This window comes from Carlito syrichta, unplaced genomic scaffold, assembly GCF_000164805.1.
Source record: "Carlito syrichta isolate Samal-C Ts95f unplaced genomic scaffold, Tarsius_syrichta-2.0.1 Scaffold308821, whole genome shotgun sequence".
Lineage (NCBI taxonomy): Eukaryota > Metazoa > Chordata > Mammalia > Primates > Tarsiidae > Carlito > Carlito syrichta.
The window spans coordinates 143,039-152,732 of NW_007252917.1; the positions used below are offsets into that span (position 1 = coordinate 143,039).

The window sequence follows — 9,694 nt, forward strand, 5'->3', positions numbered from 1 at the left end:
TGATCCTTCCGCCTCAGCTTCCCTAGTAGCTGGTACCACAGGGGTGCACCACCATGTCTGGCAATTTTTTAAAAAAATTTTGTAAAGATGAGGTCTCACTATATTGCCCAGGCTGATCTCAAACTTCTGGACTCAAACAATCCTCCTGCCTCAGCCTCCCAAAGTGCTGGGATTATGGGCATGAGCCACTGCACTCAGTGTAGGTCCACAATATTTATCTGAACCTCTTATGAACAAGTTTGTTGCAGATTTCAGAAAGCTTCAAATTTTAAAAAGTTTACATTCAATATAATTTATAAGCCAACCCCATCATCCATCTCCCTGCAGCAGAGTCTGTGGCAATACTCTAATCAAACACATTAATATTTCTGCAACCAAACATTTGAATAGTGTCATTGAGTGGGATAAGGAAAGACTATAAGTGGCTTTGTGTTGTTGGTTCATGCCAGGTTAGGCCTTTCCACCAATTAATTCATCAACTAAATTTCAACTTTCAGACCTTTTTGGATTTTGGACTTGTCTTTATCTTGTTAATTATGGTATGAGAGATTTAAGTTCGGGAAAGTTTGTAAGTGTTGAAAGCTTTAAGAAGGCTTATTTGTACTTCTTTTTAAATGGAGTAGTTTCAGAGGGACTTAATTTCGATGTGTTCTTTCAACTCAACATTAAATAAACCTAGCAAAGAGAAAATGTTATTTCCCAAGATCGTATCATCTCACATTTGTTCCCCACTCTCCCTACATGACACCAACTCTTCTCATTCTTGCCTGGAACAATTTCTTAACTTCTTTCAGCCCCGTAATGCCCCAGCTCTTGTTGAAAATTCTCCTGGTGACTCATCTCCTTCGTCAGACTACCTCAGATCAGCTCCTCTGGATCTGTGAAGTGTAAATGCTTTAGAATCTGCTTTGTTCTTTCCCTCTTCCAATTTCATCCTTGCCTTAACCCAGACATCAGTATATTATGTTTCTCTCCACATACATAGAGTAGTAGCTCCTTCCTCATGTGGCCATAAAGTAAAACAAGTTAAGTGCATTTCAGAATAAAAGCAAATGTTAAATTGAAACAATTTTATAAAAAAAAATATGTCTTTATGTATCCCTTTCATAAGCCAAGACTAATGTATAAAGTGGTTTTAAACACATTCATTTAAGATTTGGGCAAACTTTCAAATCATAAAAGTTGAATTACACCTGAAAATTTTAATTTCCTCTTTCTTCAGATTTAAAAATAATGTTTTCTGAAATTTTAAACAAGTAAATGAACTAAAAGTCATTTGCATGGCTCTCATGCAACAATTATTTTTAATTTAGAGTTGTGGGGTACATGTGAGAATTTGCTATATATGTAAAACTGCTTGCAGGTGAGTTTTGTGCTTCTAATGAACCCTCTCTTCCTCTGGTAGTAGACATGGTACCAAATAGGTGGGTGTGCTCCCATAGCAGTACCCAGTGGTTTTTTTGTTTGTTTGTTTTATAAAAATGTGGGGTACAAGTTAGGATTAACTTCGCTAGTAGGCTGCGTGCAGGTGAAGTTTGACCCTCCAACTGGCCCAAGTCAATGCCAGGTACTCTTTGTGTTGCTATGTGTCCACCCTCCCTCCATCCTTCTCCTGGCAGTGCCCAGCAACTGCCAATCCTTCCCTTGTGCTAACGTGTTTGATGTTCAGGTCCCATTTATGAGTGAGATCATGTGGCATTGAGTTCCATGTTTCTGTGATAGATTAGTAAATATGATGGTTTCCAACTCCATCCAGTTTGCTGCAAAGTCTATGATTTTGTTCTCTTTATGGCTGCATAATACTCCATTATGTATATGTACCACATTTTCTTTACCCAGTCCAATTTCAATGGGCAGTAAAGTTGGTTTAATGCTTTTACCTTTGCTGTTCCCACCTTTGTGCTCATGTGTCCAATGTTTAGGGCCTGATTATGAGTGAGAAGATGTGCTATTCAGTTTTTTGTTTCTGTGATAGTTCACTTACAATGATGGTCTTTATCCTCTAAGAGTGGGAACAAGACAAAGATGCCAACTCTCATCCCTCCTGTTCAACATAGTGCTGGAAGTCCTAGCCAGAACAATCAGGCAAGAGAAGGAAATCAGGGGTATCCAAATAGGAAAAGAGGAAGTTAAGCTATTCTTCTTTGCAGACGATATGATCCTATATCTTGAAAACCCTGAAGAGTCTGTCAAAAGCCTCCTTGCACTGATAAATCACTTTAGTAAAGTCTAGGGTTGCAAAATCAATGTGCAAAAGATATTTTTCATCAGCAACAAGCAGGCAGAGAACCAAATAAAAAGCCCATTTACAATAGCCACACACAGAGAGAAATGAAATACCTTGTCATCTACCTAACCAGAGAAGTGAAAGACCTTTACAACAAGATCTACAATACACTACTCAAAGAAATAAAAAAGACACAAACAAATGGAAAAACATTCCATGTTCATGAATGGGAATAATCAATATTGTCAAGATGTCCATCCTATTCAAGGCAATCTACAAATTCAGTGTAGTACCCATCAAATTGCCAACACCATTTTTCACAGACCTGGAAACGAAAATACAGAAATTCATTTGGAAACAGAAAAGAGCATAAATAGCCAAATAATCCTCAGCAAAAGGGACAAAGCAGGAGATATCACACTTCCAGACTTTAAACTTTATTACAAAGCTACAGGAACCAAAACAGTCTGGATTGGTACATAGGCATGTAGACCAGTGGAACAGGACAGAGTTTCCAGAAGCAAAAATACATTCTGTCAACCAACTCATCTTCAACAAAGCCACCAATAACAATCGCTGGGGGAAAGGAGACCATATTTAGCTGGGAAAACTGACTACATGCAGAAGAGTGAAACTGGACCCCTACCTATCACCAAACCAAAAATCAACTCAAAATGGATCAAAGACCTGAATGCAAAACCTCAGTCTATAAGAAACCTAGAAGAAAATGTAGGAAACACCCTTAAGCATATAGGCATAAGCAATAAACTCTTGACCAAGCCCCCAAAAGTGAATGTCATAAAAGCTAAGATAGACAAGTGAGACCTCATCAAACTGAAATGCTTTTGCACAGCAAAAGAAACCATCAAGAGAGTTAAGAGACAACTCACAGTATGGAAAAAAAAACATTTGCAAATCATGCATGTGGGGCCTAATCCAGGCACTATAAGAAACTCAAACAAACTGAAAGGAAAAAAACAATCCTGTTAAAAAGTGGGTAAAGGACATGAACAGATACTTCTCAAAAGACAACATACGAGCAGCCAACAGACACATGAAAAAATGCTCAGTCTCACTAACCATCAGAGAAATGCAAATCAAAACTATAATAAGATACCACCTAACTCCAGTAAGGATTGCTATCCTTAATAAGTCAAAAAACAACAGATGCTGGTGTGGGTGCAGATAAAAGGAATTGCTTCTACACTGTTGGTGGGAGCACAAGCTAGTTCAACCTCTATGGAAAGCAGATTAGCAATTCCTAAAAGAATTAACTATTGACTTTCCATATTATTCAGTAATCTCTCTCCTGGGAATAGACCTGGAGGAACATAAATCATTCTAAAAAAAGACACCTCCACACATATGTAATATTATGTAGCCATAAACAAGAACAAAATCATGGACTTCACAGCAAATTGGAGTTGGAGATCATCATACTAAGTGAACTAGGACAGAAACAAAGATCTGAGTACTGATGTTCTCACTCATAAGTGGGTCTTGAACATTAGTCACATTAGCACAGAAGAGGCATCAGCAGTCACTAGACACTGCTGGGGAGGGAGGGAAGCAGGAAGGTTTGGAGGGGGACACATGACAACACAAAGGGTATTTGATTCATTACCAGGGAGATGAGGGCCAGTTAGAAACCCAAACTTCACTTGTATGCAGACTACTTATGTAGTTAATTCTCACTTGTACATCACATTCATATAATAAAATAAAATTTTAAAAAAAGAAAGGAAAGAATTTTTAAAAAGAATGATGACCTCCAGCTGCATCCATATTGCTGTGAAGGATGTGATTTTGTTCTTCTTTATGGCTGTCATACACTGTTTAGAGTGTAGCTTATTAGAGTGCTATATTCTACATTATATATACCTATAATTTCTATAATAACAGCTGTGAATGTTTTTTGACATATTTTCTTTACATAAAAATCTAAGTGTTAATTTTATTAAACCAAGTGAAAACAGATGTTGAGAAAAGTGGTTTTATGATTGCATACATTCACTTAATCTGCATCAACCATAAGTATTTCTAAACATGGAAGGAAATTTAACTTAACCTAAGAAATCCATTTCCCTTGTTTAACCTCGTTCATAATATGTTTCACTTTTAAAAAATATATTATAACTATTTTAGAATGTAACATCTAGTGTAAGTGGGATGCAAATTTATCCACCATTTGTTTTCATCTTTTTCCTTTGTCCCTCCCTTGCTATAATGGCTTCCATTTTCTTGCAAAAAAAAAAAAAAATTCTTCAATATTAACCATAAGAAGCAATGTTTTGCTTCCCTCTTACAAAAACAAAACAAAAAAAAAATTAAGTTTTCTAACATTTCTCCCAGAAATGAGATATGTGGTAATGTTTTCATACATATTTTTTTTGCTTTCTGTGATTTTTAAAAAAATTTCCGATTATTTTGCATTATTTATTAAGCATTGGAAACTATTTCTTTGCAAACAGAGGGAATGAAAAGATTCTCAAATGTGCCACATTAGAGGCAGACGATCCAAGGCAGGGGCTGGAAAGGCATATTGATGTTATTTCATTTAGCAGAAAAACAACAGATGGTTTCCCAAAGGATATCCAGGGAGCTTACAGAACCAGTTTTTATTGTGTCAGTAACAGAATCAGGAAGTCGATAGCTACGTGGGCACTATGGACTTACATTCTTGTATATCTTACAAATTGTTTCTGCTTTAGAAATGCAATAATCGTGTTTGGCTATTTTTTTTTTTTAAACAGTGTACGTCAGCATGATGTATGTGGGAAAAGAATGGACAGTAATGAGAAATTCAGAATGCTCTCTAGGTAGCAGTTGTCTAGGACATTGCTTTTTTGGTAAAATTCTTGCCAAGAAGTCATGCAGCCAATTGATTGTTTTATTTTAGATTTTTCTCAATAACAGGAAGTTGAACATTTTATTTGCCAGCACAATTTTATTTATTTATTTATTTAGAGTCAGAATCGCACTCTGTCACTCAGGCTGCAGCACAGTGGCACAATCATGGCTCACCACAGCCTTAACGGCTCAGGCAATCCTTCTGCCTCAGCCTCCTGAGAAGCTGGGATTGTGGGTGAGCTCTACCATCCCCTTGGCCAACTGATATTTTGTAGAGATAATGTCTCACTATGTTGCCTACGCTGGTCTTGAACTCCTGAGTCAAACAGTCCTCCTGCCTTGGCATCTCAAAGTGCTGGAATTATAAGCATGAACCACTCTACCTGACCAACTAGCACAATTTTGTACTCAAATCCATTTGACTTTTCAATAGATCTTTAAAATAAATTATATTTGGTCAACAGATTCAAACATTATAATTACTTGCCATGGAAAACTGGGTCATTTTCTCCTTTTTGAATGGCCTATTTCTCATATGGTTATGGAAAATCCAGTTAGAAACCTTTAAAGTCTTATCCTGTGACTGTGATAGTGGTGGTGGCAGAAGGGAATGTTTTCTTTGGAATTCGCTTGGAGTGGGGAGTTCCAAGAACTGGGAGGGTCAGTATCTGACTTGCAGTTGTCTATGGGCAATATAAGATAAGTGAGGGTAGTTTAGGCATGTATACAAAAAATATTTCATTGATAAAACTTGTAGAACATGACATTTATTAGATATGAAGTGTTGAAAGAGAATGAAGAATTCGAGATAATGCTTAGGTAAGTTCTGGTCTGAAGTTACCCCCCATGACTCTCCCTTAATCCCTCTGCCTCAGCTGTATTGACTTTAGGACACTCAGGCACACTCCTTTATCAGTGCCTTTGAACTTGCTATTCCTGTGTCTCTTCCCACAAACATTCCAAGAGGAGGCTTGCACCTTCTCTCTGTCTGGTCTTTGATCCAAGGTTATCTTCTCAGTGAGGACTTCCAAGTCTCCTCTATTTAATATGGCAGCCATCCCTCATCCCAAACATGGTTGATAAGTGGGAGTCTGGTGGAGCTACCATAGATGTGAGAGAATAAAAGGATGTGTTCTGTTTTGAACTCGTTAAAATAGAAATGTTTTAAAGGCATTCAGAAAAATGAATCTGCCGCTCTCTCTGCTACATCTACTGTGAAAATGAGGACTATTCTCAAAACTCAGATTGTCCATATTCCAGAAAAAGTCATCACTCTGAAGGGTGTACAGTGATTGTGAAGGGTCCAGGGGAGGGAATTCAATCACATCAATGTAGAACTCAGTCTCTATGGAAAGAAACAGAGGAAGCTCCAGGTTGACAAAAGCTGGGAAAATAGAAAAGAGCTGGCTACTGCTTACACTATCTGTAGTCATGTACAGAACATGATCAAGGGTGTTCCATGGACTTCAGTTACAAAGTGAGGCCCATGTATGCTCACTTCCCCACCAATGTTGTCATTCAGGAGAATGGTCTTTTGTTGAAATCTGAAATTTCTTGGGTGAAAATACATCTTCAGGGTTCAAATGAGGCCAGGCATTGCTTGTTCAGTATCTCAAGTCCAGAAAGATGAGTTAATTCTTGAAGAAAATGACATTGAACTTGTGTCAAATTCAGCTTCTTGGATTCAGCAAGCCATAACAGTTAGAAACCAAGATATTAGAAAATTTTAGGGTAGTGTTAATGTCTCTGAAAAAGGAGCAGTTTAGCAGACTGTAGAATAAGATCTAAGAGTTGTCATACTGCAGACACAACGAGAAACCAGATGATTCCTTAAGATCTACAGAGTGATATCTTAAAGATGTAATAAAAACTCTCTATTGAAAAAAAAATCTGTAGCATAGGAAAGATGCACATTTTAATTGTATACTTTTAGGAGTTCTCTAAATAGAGGTAATATGGATATCATGACGTATGCTTCAAGGCAGGATAAAGTATTCAAGGCAAATAGGAAAACCATACAAACTATCATTTTCTTTTAAGGTGTCAGTGAGCTGCTGAAGCAGAAAAGCTTAGAGGGACTGAAATTTCAGAGAAAACAGAGGTAAATTCAGAGGTAGACTGAAGAGCCATAGTTTCCTTTTCCTCTGAGGACATTAACTGATTCTGCGTATGAATTGAAGACTGAGAATATGAGCTCGGTTAAGACATGAAATTGTTGCTGAAGCAGGTAAACAATCACAGTTTTGGCAGTTGTGTGGGTTCGAGTGACAGAATTGGAGAGGCAAGAGACCTCAAACATCATCAATCTTTATCTCAAACACTAACGTATTCTGAAGACGTGTAAAGCAAAAGCCTAAATGGATGACTAAGTCAAATAATTCTAACAAGCAGAATGGAAATTTCAATGTAGTTAGTACTGAAGAGAGAAAAGAGCAACTGAATTCTCAGTTAAAAGCCTACTGAAGGCCACATCATGGGAGTAGACAAAAATTATGGGTAGATGAAGTCTTACCAAAACTGCATTCCAGCCTGAGGGTAGTCCATGATTGGATGAAGGTGAATAGTTCTCCATTCTCATTTCACGGCAGTGGAATGAGTCAACCCCTTTTTGGTGGAAGACATCCTATGATGAAAAATATGACTCTGCAGTTTATTTTTACACACATATATGACATCAAAACAATTTCTAGACACATTATGAAGGGTAACTTATTTACACCGTCTACTGATTTAAATGTTAGTATCATCCAAAAGCACCCTCACAGAAACATCAAGAATAGCGTTTGACTAAGTATCTGGGTACTCCATGGCCCATTCAAACTGACACATAATATTAATCATCACATGCTCATTAGAAAGGAATTTTTCCTGTTTTCAGACACAATGGATTCAAGCTAGGAATCAGAAAAAGACAGAAAGTGAACATAAATTATCAATAATAGAAATAAAAATGATACCTCCCTGAAGTTTCAAAAGACATAAAAAGATAAAAATAAGCCTGATGACTCAAATGAAATAAACACATTTCTAAAAATATACAACTTTTAAAAACTGACAACAAAGAAATATAAAATATGAATAATGAATATCTATTAAAGAAATGGAATTTCTTAAGTTTTTTTGTATAAAGAGAATCCTAGGTAGACAAGTTAATTAGTGAGTTCTCCCAATAATGAAAAGAGAAAATATAGTATCATGCAAAATCTTTTAAATATTAAATAACTTCACAACCATTTTTATGAGGCTAACACAATATTGAATCCAGAACCAGACACAAGTATTTTGAGAATTACAATTGGAACTGAGTGTGGTGGCTCAAGCCTGTAATCACAGCACTTTGGGAGGCCAAAGTGAAAGGACTACTTGAGCCCAGGAGTTAAAGACAAGCCTAGGCAACACAGCAAGATCTCATCTCTACAAAAATTAATTTTTTAAAAAGCCAGGAATGATGGCATGTGCCTGTAATCCTAACTACTCAGGAGGCTGAGGTGGAAGGATCGCCTGAGCCCAGGAGGTCAAGGCTGTGGTGAGCTGTGACTGTGCCACTGCACTCCAGCCTGGGCATAACAAGGAAGGGGAGAAAGGGTAAGACTGGAGAGAAATAAGGGCCAGCGATGTTGGGCCCTACATGCCAGGGAAGAGGATTTTGAAATTTATGTAGACGCAGTAGTTATTGGTTCATTCATTTGAATGCATTTAACCTAATTACCAGCTTTTGAATTATAATATAATTTTAATTTGATAAATGATATAAATTTATCAGGAAGAAACTTTATCCAATATCGGTATATGTGATGTTAAAAGTTTTTTATAATTAAATTCTTTTGATTTTTTTTTTTTAGTAGGAGTCTCACTCTGTCACCCAGGCTGGGGTGCAGTGGCATGCTCACGGCCACTGTAACCTCGACCTGCTGGGCTCAGGTGAACCTTCCACCTCATCCTTCCAAGTAGCTGGAATAATAGGTATGTGTCACCACACCTGACTAATTTTTTACTTATTTATTTATTATAGAGACAAAGTCTTGCCAAGTTGCCCAGGCTGGTCTTGAACTCCAAACCCTGGACTCAGGCAATCTTCTCACCTCCACCTCCCAAAGTGCTGGGATTACAGGTGTGAGCCACCATGCCCAGCTAAATCCTTTTAAATTTTTAAGAAACTATGCTCATATTGCTTCTGTAATACATATTATAATTAAAAATTTAATATTTTTATCTGTATATCATATTTTGACAAATGTTAATAATGAATATGTGTTTCACAATGCAAGATGGTGACTTTTAAAAGGTATTTATAAGTTGTATTATTACAAAGCACATCGTAATAATCTCAGCATTTGATGTTATTGATTGATTTCTTCCCTCTGGCACTGTGAGTTTAAAAGGTGTTCAGAAAAGGGTCCTTCCGCTGGCTGTGGTGGCTCATGCCTGTAGTCCCAGCACTTTGGGAGGCAAAGGGAAGAGGATTGCCTGAGTCCAGGGGTTCAAGACCCACCCAGGCAATTTGGTGAGACCTCATCTCTACAATAAATCAAAAAATTAGCCGGGTGTGGTGGCGTGCACCTGGAGTTCCAGCTACTAGGAAGGCTGAGGCAGAAGGATCTCCTGAGCCTAGCAGGT

The 9,694-nt window shown here is 37.4% G+C and overlaps 1 pseudogene; it reads left to right on the forward strand.

Moving 5' to 3' along the window:
- Nucleotides 1-6,297: 6,297 nt before the first annotated feature.
- Nucleotides 6,298-6,843, forward strand: LOC103268384 (annotated as a pseudogene).
- The last annotated feature ends 2,851 nt before the right edge of the window (nt 6,844-9,694 follow it).